General features: G+C 36.8%; 1 pseudogene; it reads left to right on the top strand.

Moving 5' to 3' along the window:
• Nucleotides 1-2,173: 2,173 nt before the first annotated feature.
• LOC137138041 (zinc finger protein 665-like) lies at nucleotides 2,174-17,894 on the top strand (annotated as a pseudogene).
• Nucleotides 17,895-18,036: the final 142 nt, after the last annotated feature.

Here is an 18,036-nt window from a genome sequence, read left to right as displayed (position 1 = left end):
AGCCGGGACGGATTCTCCAAATGTCAGGAGTGTGTTTCTGTGAAGTGACCACTCTGGTTGACATCAAGCAGGTTGTTCAGAAAAACTTGTCTTTAAGTATCTCAACTGTTGCCAGCACATTGACAATGACGACAATTTAAAGATGTAATTATTGTAGTGTCTGCAACTAAAAACTTCAAATTATTATTAAAATTAGAAAAAAGTCAAACTCTCATATCTTAGTCAAGGTAGCTTTCTTTGTATTATATTTAAACCATTGATAAGTCCGCAAATATTTTACAAATACATCATTTTATGTTTCCAAATTTGCCCTTATTAACTCATTCATTAACATTAAGTCTTAAGTCTTTGTGTCTTTTACATTTGTGTTTTTTCTGGTTCATACCTGATTTCTGTGTTTTGAACAGTTTGACAAACTAAATAACCTGAAGTCAACACGTTAGACTCTGGGGAAAACCACTAGAAATGTTTACTGTTGTATCAGCAACACAGTTATTGTGTTGTATCTAAACATTTCTTTGTTGCATTTATTTTTATGCTGTTTTATGTTTTGTTCCGTAACAATCAGTAACTTTTTGTTCATCAGTACCTTTATGTATAATTTTTCACTTAATGAACAGAATAAAATTTCTTTAGTACGTTTATGACATAAATGTTAAATGTATTTTAAAAATATAGTGAAATATTGCAATCTGATGTAACATCTGATGATTTTGTGTCTAAAGTCCCATTTGTGTCCTGTTAATCTGTGGTTTCATCTGTGGTTTCAGATATGATCTGCCAGCCTGGTATGAAGCTTCTTCTTTTTTTAATCTAAATATGTCACTGTACTGGTGATAATCGGGTATTTGAGGCTAAACATTGGTCTGTAATCAGTCCGTCTATTCTGACAGTTTCTGTTTTCTGTCGGTCATCCTCCTTATTTTTACTGCTACAAGTTGCAGTTCTGGTCCTGTGGAAGCCATTTTGAACACTGGCAGTTTTACAGTGCTTTTTCATTAATACGTCCAGGAAGCTTAAAAAAAAAAACTTTGGGGGTCTTTAAATGGAGCCATGTGCGATAGAAGATCAAGTCTGATTAAATGATTACATTTGACTCTTAGCATTTTACCTAGTTATAATGGAAACTTGTACTCAGTGTACTTTTGAAATGTTGTTCGAACTTTGTCTCATCTCCATGTTTAGTCTTGAAGTGTTTGCAGTTATTGTCTAACAGCAGATCATCACACACTGTAGTGACCCAGAGTCACTTCATGCTCACAGCTGCTTATCAAAGTGCTGAAAAGGGAAAAGGTTTCCAGAAAAGGAGAAAAGTGCTGGGAGCAGCCTTTAATATTTTACCATATTGCATTACACATAATTTAGAAGCTTTGATATTGGTTTATGGTCGTTTAAGTGTATAACATAACAGATATGGAGAAGTATAAGAATAAACTATTAAAATGGGGCTTTTCCTGTACGTGCATAGTGTTGCAGTACAGTTTGATGTTTATCCTGACTCGGTTGCTCCCCTTAAAACTTTCTAGCTACAGTTTTAAACACAATAAGAAAGTACTTGTTTCTTCAATGAGGCAAACAGTACTGGTACGTTGTACTGGAACTTGTATCAAATGAAAACAATCAGAAAAGTTTAAGTTTAAGAGATTTTAATGCTCTGTGGTTAAAATAGGGACATTAGTGGTAGAACAATCAAAGATGGTGAAGTACTAGGAAGACATACTGTATATAAGAGAATATTCCACTTGTACCAAATAATAATTGGTTTGCACTTATTTACTACTTTCCTACATTACTAAAGGAAACAAGGACACTAATAAGTGTCAGGAGGAGCCAGGAATCAAACCCACCAACGTGGAATCAGTGGATGATTGTTCCACCTCCTGAGGCACAATCGCCCCAAATAATGTCATAAAACTCAGTGATAGTAAATAATATAATATGCATCACAGGTAATATTTAACGCATATTATGATTCATAGACACGTTTTAGTAACACGCAGTTCTTCATGTACAGGATGATGAATTTTAAGCAGCACAGGAGCAAAAAACAATGAACCCCATCAACAGGAAGCTGATCTTACACCTTAGCAACGGTTACGCAGGGGGGCGGAGATAAGTCCGACTCATCTCGGCCGAGCTTCAAGTTGCCGTAACACCGTGTGAAATCGCGAGACTGGCAAAGCAAAACATGGCGGCGGTAGCGAGCCACAGTGAGGTCTCGGATTTTATCGAACGGGACTCCTTCAACGTTAAAATCAAAGAAGAGGACCAGGACCCGTATTTAACTGAGCAGGACACCATCAAGACTGAAGTAAAGGAGGAGACGCAACATTCGGACTTCATAGACCAGGACTACTGCAAGATAGAAATAAAAGAGGAGAACCAGGAGCCGGAAAACCGGGAGCCAGAAAACCGGGAGCCGGATCGATGGATCTCCGACCCCGCAGGTCCAAGCGATCACCAGGTCAGTGTTGATGAGTTAATGGGTAAAACGGCTTAAGAACGAGCGTAAAATCCGCGTATCGGTTTTAGATTAAACCTGGAAACATCTAAACTAAACGTGGATTTTTATATTTTAGTTTGTGACCGAGTCTATGCTGAGCTGCAACACTTCAGGTTCAGGTGCAGTTCGTCCCATCCATAAATACGGAAACTCATCCTATAAGCTGGTTTTGGAATGACTGACTGAGGAGGGGATTAATGGGTGACACCTGTCCAAAAGAAGACAACAATGATTCACAGGCTCGGGGGTCCACATTCTTTAGCACCATTCATTGCCCAACAGGTACTTGCTTCAAGTGGGCCACTGAATGTCCTGGTTCAGAGTTTGGACCAAATGGTTGATGGAGTCATGGTTGACTGATGTTGGAAATATCTGAATTATTTCTAGTAATTTAAAATCAACAATTTGCATTGAGCAAAATAAATGAATTCAGAACCATCAAACACACACAGTTAGGTGAAACTAATCCACTTCACATACGTTTCATATGTGTTGATTCTCCTGCTTGTTCATCGGAGGTTGTTGTGTTCAATTAACAGGAGTTTGTGTTATTTATTTTACCACATCTGTATCAGTGAAACTATAGACTAAATACAGAAACACCTCAGTATGACACAGTTGAAGAAAACTGAATATTATCACCTTCATGTAGTCAGAGGATTTAATGTAGGACTTTTGGATTAAAAGGACTTAGCTGTAGGTGTTCCTAATAAACTGACTGATGATAGAAGAATGTAGAGTCACTATTATTCTGATGACACAGTAGGTTCTGCTCATCTTGATGGATGTTTATTTTTTAAACTCGACCAGTAATTTTAACCAATACAAAACTAACATTTAAAACATTAAAGAACATGTTTATTTGTGATATTTAAACCAGCAGATCCATAAGATGAGGATATATTTTTATCATATTACAGTTCAGAGACAAATGTACTTTTTACTCCACTGATTTATTTGACTATTTTAGTTAACAGATTTACAGAACAGTGCAAAGGTTTTGCGCCACATTTAGATTAGTTGTTTTGCCAATTCTGTGATGACCATTCACATTTATTACATACAACTACAACTACAAAATACTAGGACCATGGTGGTAAATAGCTTTCGTGGGCTAAAGTATTTGTTGAGATCTCCCTTGCACTTAGTATAATGGAGTATTGTGGAAGGATGAATCAGAGTTTTAAAAAAGTCTGGTCCGATCCTGGATAATATGTGAAAGGAAGAGTTGGAGACGGAAGGAAGAACGGGTGTTTGCAGCCTTCAGTGAAACATGGCTGAGGATCTGTCATTTTTGGACTCCACGTTTGTCAGCGCTGTTGGTGATTTTGTCTGAATTGATGGGATCATGAATGCTGAAAATTACAGACCAGTTTTATTTCAGAATCCACTTGGAATCCAGAGGTTGAGTCATGTAAGTAGTATTCTTCTACAAAAAGCTGCTTGGATAAGTAGTGAAAGGTTTCCAACTAAAAACAAAGAAGTCAAGTTGATATGACTCAACCACCAGATGACTGAGACCCTTCACAGTCCATCTGATTGAAGACACTTTTATTTTTCCACATGATGATAATCCTAAACTCACTGCTAATGTAGTGAAATTAGATTAAAACAAACTGTGGATAAAACACTGACAGTTAAGGACCAGTGTCCAAAGAGTCCAGACTTAAGTATCGTACAGGTAGTACGGGATCATCTAGACAGAAAAGGATAATGAGACAGTCTCAGGCTAAATAGAAACTGGAGGAGCTGAAGAACAAAACCCTTTGTCATTGAGCACATAACTAAATTATTTCCTTTTGGCACTTTTTGTTTCAAATCCGAATAACTCAGCCCTACATTGCTGCATTTGTCTGTTATTTATCTGGCAATGCTAAAAAAAGACAGGCTGTACACGTTGGCCTTTCCTAATCTAGATTTCTGTTTTGCGTTGAAGGTAGATGATGTGTATTTTTGGGGAGTTGCTTCGGCATAAGGTATCCAGCTACGCAGTACCTATTTGCGACCTATAATGTTGATTCGATGCACAAGCATAAATAAGGGGTTAGTCCATAAATGAGGACGGCTCAAAGTCTTGTTGTCAGTATAAGACCTCCTGTCCCCTCAGGATTCATGTCAGTTTAATTACAGACAACAGTATTGATAGCCCCATTAATCACAAACCACCCCAGGTGTGTCGTATGTATTTGGATAGTGACACTGGTCACAGGCTTTGAATTAGTCTAGATGTGCTTAAAGTATTCATGGTAAGGGTTTATTGTAATGTTTTGGTAAGCTGAGCTGAGGTTCCTGCATGTTTTTGGGATGATTTTGCTTCAGAAAGTAAAATCTATCCTGAATTTATAAATATCTAATGATTAATGTGGAAACACAAGGAAAAATGTTTTACTAAACAATTGTTACATATTTGCTTCACTTGCTGCCAGCACAATTCTAAGACACTGTGATACAAGGTGATTTGGTCTAGATAGTGATGCAGATGTAACTCTGTCTTTCTCTGTTGCTTTAGAAACAGACAGAATCAAGGAGACACAATCATCACCACTTTAAGCAGTGTCACAAAGCCTTCAACTCATCATCAAACCTAGAGATTCATCAAGGAATTCCCACTAGAGTGAATCCATACAGCTGTGACCAATGTGGGAAAACTTTTCCTTACCCAAGTACCTTTAAAACCCATCAACAAATTCATACAGGAGCAAGGCCATACAGCTGTGAACAATGTGGGGCAGCTTTCAGAAGATTAGGTAATTTAAAAACTCATCAACGTATTCATACTGGAGAGAAACCGTACAGCTGTGATCAGTGTAAAAAAGCTTTCATCACATCAAGTAAACTAAAAATCCACAGACGTGTTCACACTGGAGAGAAACCTTACTGGTGTGATCAGTGTGGAAAGTCTTTCTCTCATCAATGGAACCTAGAAATGCACCGTCGTGTTCACACAGGAGAGAAACCTTACTGGTGTGACCTGTGTGGAAAAACTTTCTCCGTACACAGTGAACTAAAACGGCACAAACGGGTTCACACTGGAGAGAAACCTTACTGGTGTGACCTGTGTGGAAAATCTTTCCTTGAACAGAGTGCACTAAAGCAGCATCAGCGTGTTCATACTGGAGAGAAACCTTACTTGTGTGACCAGTGTGGAAAAACTTTCTCTCAACACTGTCACCTGAAAACACACAAGCGGATTCACACTGTAGAAACTCACAATGATGTGATGAGTGTGTGAAAGCTTTCACCACTTTATGTATCATAACAACCCACTAACACATTCACACTGAACACAAACTGTGAAGTTGTGACATTTGAGGTTTGTCTGCATCAAGTACTTTAAAAACTAATCCGCACACTATACTGACTGTTTTAACAAACAAAACAATCAACTTGAAGTCGACACTTTGGACTCTTGAAACAAAGCACTGGGCATTTTTTTTAAACTGTTATATTAGTAATGTAGTTGCTTTAACCTTGTTGTATTTGTTGCTGTTTTTAATTTACGTTTCAGATTTTTATTCTTTGAGCAAGTGAATTTAAATGAAGACGATGTAGAGTCATTGTGAAACAATGAATATAGTGTTTAAGTGGTGTTTCGAATGACTCTCTAATTCTAATTCACAGAATAAGAAAGTGTCTTAAGTATTTTATGTACTGTGTCAAATATATTTCAAAATATGAATGAAATAATGCTTTTGGAAATCTGTAGTGAATACGAAGTTTTAATTAAGGCAACCTGTAGCAACAGGTTCTGTGTAAAATGTGTTAATGTGTCTTATGTCTCATTTTGGTCATGAGTGTGTAGATTTCATTTACCTGCCTTGGACAAAACTTTGGAGAAAAGCAGTTTCAAATCCTGTGAATCCCCACGGATATCACTGTTGGGATCTCACTGATTAACAACAGCGTTATGCTCTTCTTGAATTTTAGGCTGACTTGTCTGAAACCCTTAATAATTAATTGTACTGGTCTTAATGTGATATTTAAGTCTACGTATTGTCCTGCAGTCAGTCTGTCCATTTCTCACTTTCTGCTCTTTTCTTTGCCACTTTATGTGGTTTACAGTATGTCTCTGCTTGTTGCCACTTATTTTTGTTATGAAATCGCTGATAGTGTTCAAAGACGAAATGCACTTTTGAGCTCCCGGTGTTAAGACCTGATGTTGTGCTCCAGACAGATATACACAAGCCCCCAAAATACTCCAGTTTCTTAATGATGTATTTAACTGTACTCCAAGACATTTTTATGACTAGAATCCATCCCCTGACTTCTGCTTTTCAGTAGTTGTTTCACCAAGTTGATTGGAATATTCTTTACATGTACATATTTGCCAAGATAAGGATTCAGCACTAACAGATTCCAGATCCAGGTGTATTTATACTGCAAACCTTTAAACACATTCCCATCACTCATTTGGTTAAATAGAGATCACCTATGTGACTTTGGAAACCATTTGGCTGCACTAGTGATGATTTAGGTTACTTTAAAAGGAGGTGAATTTTTATGCAATAAATTGTTTTTGGCTTTTATTTTTGGATTAATACTTTAAAAAGATCTGTTTTCATTTAACATGAAATATACTTTTTTTGTAAATTGTCCATAAAAATACTTAAAGTTAAAGTTAAACTGACTATGTTTTTTTTTTCAAACCTTAAATCATAAAGGTAAACATCACTAAGCAGAGTGGATCCTTCCTAAACCCACTGAGTTTGATCATCATGAGGCTATTTTTTGAACAAGCCAAAACCTACGTTTATTTAAGATAAAGGGAAAAAAAGCAAATCAGCCAAACAACAACTGAAATAAGACACTGACAGCCCATTCCCATCCCCAGCTGTGCAGTGCCAGTAAAATTGGGGAGTCCAAGCTTGGTAGAAATTGGGGAGGGTTGTGTCAGGAAGGGCATCCAGCGTAAAACTGGACCAAATCCACATGCGGACAAAGATCCACTGTGGCGACTCTGAACTCACGGGATAAGCTGAAAGGACGAAGAAAAAAAAAAAAAAAAAGCCAAACAACAACTGAAATGATAATTTCCTCTTAGAGGTCTAATAAAATCAACACTTGCTTTTTGCTCTGTTTTTTGTTCTAGTGCTTAAAGGTAAAATCTCTTCCTTTCTTTCCTGTTACTGGAGCCTCATGACAGTTATGACACCATTTTTTTTTGTTATGTTTGATTTTATTTTAATTTGGAAAAAAATATATTTTTTTGTCATTGTCAAGCATTTTATTCCCGTTGTCTAAACAGCTGAACTCTTTATGTGGTTTTGAAGTAGCAAACTTATTCAAACTTTGATTCTTTTTAAAACAGTATCTAATAATATTTTGTCCTATTTCATTCTCAGTATCTGGCCACATAGTGCTGAGTTTTTTGCTCTACAAAGGCACCATGTATGAAAACATTCATATTGACTTTTTGCTAAAGTCACAAAATAAAATTAAAATACAAACTTAAAACAAGTCGGATTTCTGTTTCCATGTAAAAACAGTCCCAGGTGGTAGTTTAAACTATCAAGCACTGGGTGTATTTATTTTATTGAATGAATTATTCTCCTCTTTTGTGCATCACACCTGGGAAAATATAGAGACACAGTTTCTACTGAAATGGTCGTGGAGTGTAGACAAGAACTAAACCCTTTAGATATTTTCCCTGAAACTGTTTAGAAACTGATTAATTTAGTTGCTGCGTTCAGGTCTTCACACTCACAGAAGTAAATGCTAATTAAACCTTTAATTCTCAGACTTTGTAAACCAGTGTGAATCCAGAAGAAAGAATCGTTACTACAGTTTATTTCCCAGTTTCTGATTATAATGTGGTAGAATTCTCTGTGTTGACTTCTACTCTTGGTAAAAACAATGCAATCACTCTTTCAGCCTAAAATCTGGTGCAGATATGAATGTTAAGGGAGTCATAATTTCCTATAGTTGGACATCTTTAAAATTTTGACTCTCATCTGTGTTTAACCGAATCTGTCACTATTGTAAAGAGGTGTACAGCCACCTACTGGGGGTTGGTTGCTGCTGCGCTTTCTTAAGTTTTTGTCAGGCTACAATTTGGTTTAGATGTGATGGACATATTGATTCTATAACTTTAATTTTACTAATGCCCACAGTGTGATTTAAAAAAAAAAAAGAAATAAAGAAAAACAAAACCACAAATGAACCAGCTGATTTGTTATTGCATAATAACCAGAATTGTTATTTCATAAAGATTTATAGATAAATGTGTGTTATAGTTCTGCTATAGGTTTTTTATTCCCAGGAAGCTAAATAAGCATTGATATTTACACCTTAGTAACTAGGGGCGGGGGTGAATGATCAAATCACTTCCCTCAAGCGAGCGTCAGGGTATTGCAGCGTCACAGAGGCACAATATGGTGGTGACCGTTAAGGCCTTGGTTTCATCCAGCAGAACCAGGACTTGGATGAAATGAAGACCGACAAGGATTCAGATTTAATCCAGCAGGACCACTTCAACAACAGAGTAAAAGAGAAGAACCATGACCCGGATTTCGCAGAGCAGGATCACCTCAACAGCTGCGGGATAAAGGATGACAACGAAGATACAGGCTTCACTGATCAGAACAACTACGGGGTCGAAATAAAGGAGGAAAACCAGGACACAGATTTCATCGATCAGGGCCGGGACAGTGACGAAATAAAGGGTAATATCAGGACCTGGACCCCCGAAGCAGCGACCCTGCTGGTCCCAGTGATCACTAGGGCCGAGTTGATGAGTTAATGGGTAACAGAATGAGACTAAAGACAAATTTAATGTCTAATCACATACGGCTTCTGTTGCAGGACTTAGATTCATTAAACTGCGGTGTGTTTAGCAGAGCGAAGACGGATGAAACCAGGAAATCAAGTCCATTATGAGACTGTGATGGAGCTTTTACTCTGATGTTATGTAAAGATCGATCAAAATACTGATCTGATCCTATTGCTGCCCAGCAAACGATCCCACATTTTTATTCAAGACTAAACCTAAACTAAACTAATGGCTCCTGGCCCTTCAGCTGTGGATTGTGAGTTTTTATCCAATTTTGATGAAAATTGAGTCAGTCAGAACATCTGTGAAGCCTAATATCATAACCTCATTATGTTTGTCACACAATACAGGCCATTCTGGGTGATTTTGCCTATTTCTGTACTTGAGTAACATCATTAGAAATATTATCACATTTAAAAGTGTGGTCCCGCACACTTGATGTAATTTCAGTTCGTTTTTTTGTCAAAGTTATTAAAATAGATTTTTTACCTACTGGTTATGTCTCTGACTAAATGAAGTGCAAACATTGTTAAGAAAGGATGAATCCATCACTTACCGAGTATTAAAGACCCATCTTGAGGACAGTTTTATTTGTAAAATACAGAAAAAATACATTTCCAAACAATTTATCTTATCAGCAGACAACAATAACATCTGTGAAGTGTCCAATGACATCCTGTTGGCTTTGGACGGTGGGATGTGCTCACGTCTGGATCTCTGCTCTGGTTTTCTTACAGTCAATCGTTGTTATTTATTGAACAGACCAAGGTGCAGGGTAGATTATTATTATCCATCAATGTGGTTTTTTTTTTTTTCTGTACTGTATCAGCCTGTGTCTGATCATGGTTCACTGAATTCTTTGCATGACTGCTTACCTGAGCTTAAAAGCTTGTTGACTTGAAACTATTTGCAGCTCAATACAAGAGTTTGTTGGCAAAACCGATCCTTCCACCTACTGGTCCCCGTTAGGACACGTTCACCCAGTTGTAAAGAATCTTAATGTTTGCTTTGAAATCGTTGAGCAGCACATCGCAAACCTTGTGCAGTCGTGCTTTTAGCATCGCAGTTATATTTCATTTTATTTTTTAAAGACAGATCAGTTTACGTGACTTTTTCTCCTCAGGTCTCAAATACTGTAACAGTCTTTTTACTTGCCTTAGACACCTATGAATTAATCACCTTTACCTTCAATTAACACATCCCAGCTGTTTTAGCCTCCTTAGACCAGCTCCTAACATGTTGATGATTTTAATATGTGACTTCTGACTTTTAAAGTCCTTCACGTGCTCTTTTTAAACTACTATCTGACCTTTTAGCCTTTTATTTGATTTAATGATGATTTTATTATTATTAACCAGAACATTTTGTGATTTTGGGTTAACAGGTGATTTTACACTACACTGCTGATTTTATTCTGTGTTTTTATTTATTTATTTTTTTAGGCTTAAAAAAATGTGTCTATAATAGGCAGGAATATTTCTTAATTAATTTTCAGCTTTTCTATCATCTAATGTAATAGCACCAAACTGTAATGTTAGTTAGGAAGTTAGGGATCTCGTCAAAAGGTGACATTAAAAAAGATTTGTCAAATAGGTTGTTTTACTTTAAAAATGTTGCAGATTTTCACTGTTCACTCTCTTCTCAGTTTGTGATCTTTCAGGAAGTGGTAAAATGACAATGTCATGTCAGATCCTCTATGTTTATAGGACTTACAACATGGAAAACTCCATTGGCCTTTTGAAAAACTTACTACCCTGATACATTTAGTAAAATAGAGATAACTTGTGTGCAGTCAATATTCTATGATCGTAGTATAAATACAGCTTTTAATTTGTAGTATTCTGTCCAAAAACAACATGTTGAAAAGAAAAGAATACTCAACACCATACAAGCTCAATACAAGCAACACAGAAAAAAATGCAGTGCATTTGGAAATGAACTTTTTCCACATTTTGTTGTTACAGCTTTATTCCAAAATTGATCAATTTTTTCTCAGAATTCTACAAACAACCCAAAATGACAATGTGAAAGAAGTTTTCTTTTAAAATATTTGCAAATGTATTAAAAATTAAAAACGTAAAAAATCACACGTACATGTGAACAGTCACCATTCGCCAAGGAGAGTTGATTGTTGGTTGCTTTTGTGCTCTCAGATCGAATCAGATCTTGGACTCACTGCTTCTGCCCAGTTTCTTTATACAGGAAGTGTCTTGAAGTTCTCATTAGAAATAAATTTTCTGTGCTGTTCCAGTTCAGTGCACACAACATTTTTTGGTCTTAATTATATGTGAAAAGTTGCACTATGAATATATTTAATGAATACATGTTGAAGGCATATTTCCCCCATTGTACTTACATCCTGGGAAGACAAGAGATACAGACATAGTGTTGGTTCCCAGTGATCCTGGGTCCTGTGTAGGCCATGAACAGGGAATAAAGCTTTGCATACTATTACTTAACTTGCCCTGAGAAGGACTAACTATGATCATTGATTACATAATTGACTTAAGAGGAGCTTTGTGTGTTGTAATTTTTTGTTGTTGTTACTGTTTTGGTACGTACCATCATATCTAACCCTCACCTTTCTGTGTATTTCTGTCATTACAGAGAGAGATTCCCAAAGGTGCCTACTGTGAAATATGTGACAGACCCTTCGGCGCACCATCAAGTCTAAAGGCTCATCAGAGAATTCATACTGGAGAGAAACCGTTCAGCTGTGATCAGTGTGGGAAAGCTTTCCGATACAAGTACTCTCTAAAACCTCATAAACGTACTCACACTGGGGAAAAACCTTTTCTGTGTTGTCAGTGTGGGAAATGTTTTGCTCATGCCCACAGCCTTAATGTTCACCAGCTTGTTCACTCAAGAGAGAAATCTTACGGCTTTGATCAATTTGGGGAAGGTTTTCCTCAGAAAAAGCCTACTGGAGTGGGACCTTACAGGTGTGACCAATGTGGAAAAACCTTCACACGAAAGAATAACCTAAAGGCACATAAACTTATTCACACTGGAGAGAAACCCTACTGGTGTGAACTCTGTGGAAAAGCATTCACTAGAAGAAGTTATTTGCGAAAACATCAAGAAATTCATCATGGGGTAAAACCATACAGTTTTGATCAACATGTGAAAAAGATCAGTCAAAAGAGAAAGTTTAGAAACCATCAAGAACTTCACACTGGAATAAAACCATATAGCTGTAATCAATGCAGAAAAACCTTTACTCGAAGAAGTACACTTAAAGTCCATCAAAGAATACACACTGGAGAAAGACCATACAGCTGTGACCAATGTGGGAAAACCTTTATTAGATTAAATCAGATAAAATTACACAGGCGATTCCATATTGAGAAACCCTTTTCGCCTGAACAACATCAACAAATTCAAACTGGAGAGAAACCATACAAGCACGAGCAACGTGAAAGAGCTTTCAGTAAAAACACTAACTTGCACAACCATCAGGAAATTTACACTGGAGTGACATCAAATGCCAGTGAACAATTCCGAAAATCCTTCCCTATAGAGAGTACAACTTACAACTTACAAAAACATAACATTTGTGATAAATTAAAGCCAGAATGTTTTGATTTATGTGGGAAAGTTTTTAAACAAAACATTAACTTTAACATGAACGTTTCAAATGATTTTAAAGAGAAGCCATACAGTTGTGGTCAGTGTGGGGAAACTTCTACCAGAAGAAGTGCATTAAAAGTCCATCAACAAATACATACTAGAGGAAAACCATGTACCTGTGACCCCTGTGGGAAAACTTTCAACAGATCACATTACAGAAAATCCCATAGGCGTTTACATATTGAAGAGAAATCCTACTTGTGTGACCAGTGTGGACACACTTCCTCAGACAATTGTAGTTTGGAACAGCATCAACAAATTCATGCAAGAGAGCTACAGTGTGACCGTGAGCAATGTGGAAAAACTTACAGTGAAAATACTAACTTAGGCAAACATCAGAAAACTCACACTGGAGTGACATCACATCAGTGTGACCAGTGTGGAATAAATTTTAGCCGAAAGAGTAAATTAAGAACACATCAAGAAATAAATGCTTTACAATCGCTGCTCTTGTGTGACCAATGTGGAAAACTATGCTCACTGAAGTGTCACTTAGATCAACATTAACAAATGTACACTGAAGATAAACTGCACCATGTTCTTATGATTTTTTGTTACAATTCTTTGACAAAAAAGTCTGAATGTATAAAGTATTAAAATATTCCTAGAGCATGTACTTGTAACTGATGTGATGAAGTGAAAGTAGCAATACTAGCGGTTGAGCTTTCTTTCAGGCCAAAAAATATAATCAGTCAGATCAATATGAATGATCTGACTGATTTGATTTTTTATTTATTTATTTTTTTGTCCTATCAGCTTAACCCGTCAGTTCAGGGTCGCCACAGCGGACCATTGTCCACATGTTGATTTGGCCCAGTTTTTACCCCGATACCCTTCCTGACGCAACCCTGCCCAATTCTATTTTGTCTAGTGACTTCAATCATTATTTTACTCCTTACCTGGTTAATTTTTCACAAGCTCTTAAAAATAATTGTCAAATGACAGCAATTTGAGGGTTTTCATGTTATTCTAACATTTCTGTCACATTTCATGGGACTGTGAGATCCAGCACAAATCCAGTATATTTTTGTAGTTGTTTTATAATGACTTTCTTAAGAGATGCAGTATTTACCTCTTTTCCACCTTTCTATGAATATTTAACTGCAGAAATGTGCCACCCACTTACTGGAAAAAATTTCCTCTCTCTTTTCTGAAACAGTAATTTTGAGGGCAGCATCTTAATTCAGATTGAAAAAGTTGTTGTCGCCTATTTATAAGCGTACGCACAGATTGTTGTAGCTTCATTGTTTCCAGGTACTTTGTGTGAATACATGTAGGTAAAGGTAAAACCTCCAGCTCCATCTGCATGAAACTGCATTTGGTCTTTTATAACCAATTACAGGCAACAAAAAGTGTGATTGTTATTTATTGCGTGTGCTACAATTAATACAGATGCAGGAGATTGATGTCATTTTTAAAATGCGACAAAATATTTCTATTTTAGTTTCTTTAACTACATGATGTAAGGTGAAAGTATATACTGAACAGATTTTCCAAACACTTAACGTACAAATGAAAGAGAACAATGGGAATGTAAACACTTTTCTGATAGGACTTTGCTGTGATGGTTTTTGTTTTGCCTTGTACCTCACTTTTAAGTCGCTTTGGATAAAAGCGTCTGCTAAACGACTAAATGTAAATGTAAATGTAGTGACTTGTCAATAAAGGTATTTTCAAATAGTCGGGAACGCGAGAACACGGTGGCGATATTTCAGATACAAAATGGCGGCGGCAGATGTGAGACAACCAAAGAAAAACAACAAAACCAGTAAAAAAGATCGAAAACGGGTCCGCGATTTCGTTGAGCCGGACCAGAACAACATAATAAAGAAGTTGGAGATCCACGACCCGGATTTCAGTCGCCAAGATCACTGCAATAGAGGAATAAAAGAGGAGCAACCTGACCCGGATTTCAGCGAGCAGGTCCAGTACAGTGGAGGAATAAAGGAAGAGCTGGACCACCAGACCGGCGAACCCGCCGGTCCTGCAGCTCAGGTCAGTGCTGATGAAATACTATAGCTAAATGTTACCGTAAGCTGCTGTGTGCTAACACCGAGAGTCTGAGGAACAATCCGTTTAAAAAGGCTTGTTACTGGCTCAAATAACGCAGTAAACGAGGGTCGAATAACCCGCTTCTTTTCGGGAAAAGCGTGTTTGTAAAGATAAATAAATCCACTTTGGAATTGTGGTTACCGCCACTTCTGAAGGAAATCAGTCCAAGACGCGCTTTTGTTCTGTATTCTAAATCATAGGTCCAGATTATTTTCTGCTTTATTGAACGAACAAAATCCAGATCAAAAGTCTCAGACAAAGATAAGTGTTAAAAGAGCAGTGGGTTCTGTAAGCAGTAGATTATCCATAAAATGTATCTGTGTACATATATTTACAATTTCTACGGAAAGTACGGAATTATTTTAATGTACTGCTTGCTGTCTGAACGGCCTTTGTATGGAAATCAAACTATGAATATGAAATGTGACTAATAATAGAATCAAAATTAATAATAAGTGCTTATTTGCTTTCAGAGCAGATCATTTTGTGAAACCAAAGAGCACATTTTCAAGAGACAGGACAAAAATCCGGCTGAACACAGAGATGCATTTTTGGATACAAAGACAGATGCATAATAAATACAGCTACAAGCAGCAATAGAAAAAAAACATTCAGTTGGAGATTATATATTTTGTGCAATGTCCATATTAGTATCACCACCTGGAATACAGTGGACTGTGATACTGTCTGCTACAGTGGTTTGTGTTTTTACATGTATATTCTTGTGGCAACTGTCTGATTTAAAATATGTTTGTGTGGCAAAAAGACGTTAACCCTTGTCCTGGTCCTGGTTCAGAGGCAGCAAAACAGGTCCAAATCACAATACTGCCACCAAGAATTTAGTCACCAAACATTGTGCTTGTCATTCAAGCCGAACAGCTCTACATTGGTCTCATCCATTCGCAGAATGGTCTCAAAATACTCTTAAGTGCACTCTAAATGGTCAGCAACTTTAAGTGTAGTGGCTTCCCCCTTTGCAGCTCCAGAAAGATGTAGAGTTTGGATCAATAGTTGGACCGAAAATGTGTAGAGTAGGCTTTGTCCAGGACGTCTTTTACTGGGACAGCTATGAACCAAATTTGTATCAGCTCTGGTGTCGAATTAATTAAACCAACACTGTTGGAAAAATGCTACAGTCAATCTAAAAGCAGAGTGCTGTATCTGCAGTTTTAAAATATTTGTAGATTGATAAAAATAAAGTACCATAATTATTTCTGTGGTTGCTGAGAAATGGGTGTTCCAGCTTTTGCTTTTAAATGCCATCAAATAACATTTATTATTTTAAGAATGTAAATTTGATGACATTGTTTTCACTATCACTATTTGTGACAAAATAAAAGACTGCAGTGGAGGCAAAGGTATGTTATGTTTAGGGTTAATCCCTGAATTTAATCAACAGTCCAAGTTCAACACTGTGATAGATACTTTTTTAATCCCAGAAGGGAAATATTTGCATTGCAGTAGCTGCTACACATAATAATACATAATATATACAAAGTAATAAGATAATAATAAAGTAAAAAATGTAATAAAAATTATAATACTATTAATACACTGTACATTGTGCCAGGTACTGAGGTGAACTGTCGTAAAAAGCCAGAACTATGTTCCTGTGTTGTACATTGAAAGTGCCTTAGTGCATGTTGTATATTGTTTGTACTCATGTGCATATGTGTCTTTTTTTGTGTGATTGAAACAGGGAGGAGCAAAGCAACGCAAGTGTCAGCACTGTGGCAAGGCCTTCACATCGACATATATAAAGATTCATGAGAGAATTCACACCAGAGAGAACCTGTACACCTGTGATGAATGTGGGAAAGGTTTCATTGCTTTAGGTAACCTCAGGGTCCATCAGCGCGTTCACTCTGGAGAAAAACCATACAGCTGTGACCAGTGTGGTAAAGGGTTCATTACATTATGTAACCTCAGAACTCATCAGCGCAGTCATACTAAAGAGAGACCTTATAGCTGTGATCAGTGCAAAAAGGCTTTTACTAGTCTTGGTAACTTAAGACTCCATCAACGTATTCACAATGTTAAGAAACGATATACCTGTGTCCAATGTGGAAAAGGTTTTAGTGTTTTATGCAATCTAAAATCCCATCAACGCATTCACACTGGAGAGAAGCCGTACTGGTGTGACCAGTGTGGAAGGACTTTCTCACGTCTAGGTAACCTACAAGACCATCAACGTATCCACACAGGAGACAAACCTTATGTCTGTGGCCAATGTGGCAGCACCTTTGCACGGAACGAAAGGCTTAAACATCACCAACGCCTCCACCTTGGAGTTAAAATAGGTAAAATACAGCTTTGAGCACTGTCTTCAAGGATCACATATTCACTGCTGTTTATTAAGAACTGAATTTAAATTAAAATTCTGTTCTTAATTTAAAGAAATTGTTTTATACATGTATTTCTGATAAACACTAATTTCAAAAATTTGTCTATAGTCTTGGTATAGTACAATACATGGAGATAAGGTTGTTTAGACGTTTACTGCTCCCATGTACTTATTCATCTTGGATTGGGTTTTACAGCTTGATGTCACAGTTCAGATGTAATTTATGTTAAATCCATATATTATGTGAATGTATTTGAATGTCTTGATTTGCAGTTAAATTGTTTCATTTTCATTGGATTTCATTTACTTTGACTTGACATGAGCCACAGCTAATAAGTGTAATTGGTTCCACCTTTACTAGTCCCATTGGTTAAATGTAAAATATAGTTTCTGGTTTATTCATACTGAAGAAGTTGTTCATGCCTAAATGTTTGTGTGTCTGCTCAGTTGTTTTTTTAGAATAAAACTGAACTTTGACATTTCTGTTCGAGATTTTCATTAAGAAGAAGTGTCCGACGGCATATTCAGCTTTAAAAAACAAGAGAAAAAAAGAATCAAGGTAACGTTATAGCGCACAGTGTAACTAATTATTTATTGTATTATAGAAAATTACGTTTAATTGTTTTATATTTGCATTGAAGTCACCTGGACTGATAGAAATAATTGATGACTGTTCGATGACGTTTTGTCGCTTAAATCAGAGTTCACTACCCATGATGCACTGCAGGGTCTGTTGCC

This window comes from Channa argus, chromosome 12 (genome assembly GCF_033026475.1).
Source record: "Channa argus isolate prfri chromosome 12, Channa argus male v1.0, whole genome shotgun sequence".
NCBI classification, from domain to species: Eukaryota; Metazoa; Chordata; class Actinopteri; order Anabantiformes; family Channidae; genus Channa; species Channa argus.
The sequence above is the reverse complement of the archived record's forward strand: the minus strand, read 5'-3'. Positions and strand labels throughout refer to the sequence as shown.